This window comes from Oryx dammah, unplaced genomic scaffold (assembly GCF_014754425.2).
Source record: "Oryx dammah isolate SB20612 unplaced genomic scaffold, SCBI_Odam_1.1 HiC_scaffold_27, whole genome shotgun sequence".
Lineage (NCBI taxonomy): Eukaryota > Metazoa > Chordata > Mammalia > Artiodactyla > Bovidae > Oryx > Oryx dammah.
The window spans coordinates 122,929,385-122,931,269 of NW_024070211.1; the positions used below are offsets into that span (position 1 = coordinate 122,929,385).

At 35.8% G+C, this 1,885-nt stretch overlaps 1 pseudogene; it reads right to left on the reverse strand.

Annotated features, from left to right (window-relative positions):
- Nucleotides 1–1,215: 1,215 nt before the first annotated feature.
- LOC120854003 lies at nucleotides 1,216–1,598 on the reverse strand (annotated as a pseudogene).
- Between the last annotated feature and the right edge of the window lie 287 nt (nucleotides 1,599–1,885).

Below are 1,885 nucleotides of genomic sequence, written 5' to 3' on the forward strand. Positions count from 1 at the left end.
CAGTGAAGTTGTATCAGTTTGAGTCATCTGAGCTACCTTTGAGACTACTAAGAAAAGCATTATTTCATTTTATTACACCTACAGGCACTAACATTTATAAGTTTTTAATCCAACATGTATTTGTTGAACCTGTGTCTACATTATGTTGCATGGTATCTAAAGAATTGTTTTTCTTCTAAACATTATGGTTGAACTAGAAATCTATTGTGATTACAGAGGAATAACAGGAAAGAAGAGCTGTAATATTGAAAACTGTTACCATGAATTTATTCTGGTTCTCACAAAATTGTAGACATGCTGTTCAATCATAATTCTCACCTCAAGTCTTTCTTGTAGAAGAAAAAGAACTTTTGTGCATCGTTGGTGATAATATTCACTGCTCTGTATTAAGTGTTCAAAAGTAGTTTCTGAAGAAGCAAATAACAATTCACAGATAGAAAGTATGAGAAGTAATCATTACTTAATGTGTTGATGACTATACCACCATGCTGAAGTGGTTTTGTATTGACTCAGCTTGCAGATCCAATACTTCAACACATTTAAAAAGACTTGAAGTCATTCTCTCTCTGATCACCAGAGTGGAAACTAGTGTTTTCCCAATCATTAGAGAATAAAGAATGGTTATATTTTGCTGAAAACATCCACTCATCAGGATCCACTCTGGTATGATGCCTGCCCAGGAAGACCATCACAAAACTAGCTGTAATACTGTTTTCTTGCATAAAGAGCACTGTTATAGAAGATATCTGAGGAATAATTTTATCAGAGCAGCAGAGGTCCTCTCTGGATAGGAGAGACTGTGATAAGACTTTCATATAGCTAAAAATCAAGTTGCATGAGCGTTTCCCATTGTCGGAAAAGAATGTGCAGCTTCCAAATGTATTTCCAAACAAATCACTGTCAGTTATTTTGGTTATCTTGTAATTAGTGCTGTCTTCAATAAATACTTTTAAGATTGATATTTCTTTTTTTTTGCCATATGGTAATGCAGTAATTTTATTTATTCTGTCCATTAGTAACTACTATTTGATAACATTTATAATATTACTAGAACTTAATATAAAAGGAGTTGAACCTACTTTTTTTTTTTTTACATTTCAATACTGGATATTAATCAGAAAGATAGTTAAAATTAGTATAGTCAAAATCTTTATGTCAAAATTTATAATAAATATTTGGTATTGGTCCACATACAATTAAGTTTTTGGTGGAAAGTTATTTGGCTGCAAGAAAGAACATTTGGTTTACTTCACTAACAGGAATATCTCTTAGTGCTGGGATTTCCTCTACTTGGTCTTTCTTCTGCTGTTGATTTTTGGCATCGTTATCTGTGACAGTATGAATGGAGTCGAGTGGAGAGGTACTCATCATGTTTATTCCAAATAAGAGGATGTACCTGATGACTACCATAATGAGGAGGTACACAGGCAGAGCAACGGCCCAATACTTTTGAGGCCAATAAGTCAAGCCTAAGGAGTTTAGCCAAGATTCAGGAATAAAAGCCCACACAACAGTATAAAGCCAAATTGGGAGCTTAAGAAAAGAACAAAGCCATAGATCGCTTTTTCTGGCAATGGCGGTGGTGCATTTTCCACCATTTTCCCTGTGGCTTTAGATATTTTGCTTGCACACGTGCACATGAGTACCCAAACGTTACCTGCATGAGCAACCAGCCCCCCAACCTCACGTGCGCACGCACATCCTGCAGTGGAAGGTGGGGGAGGTAAGGGGAAAGCAGGGTGGGGGAACTGAATGCCACCCCAAGTCTACAGGCTTTGCCACTGTGAGAACAGAGAAGGAAGGACCTAAGATTTATATTTCTAATAAAAGATTTTTTTTGGTAAAAATTCAAGTAAGTACAAAGATGAGACAGTTAATGTTTAGA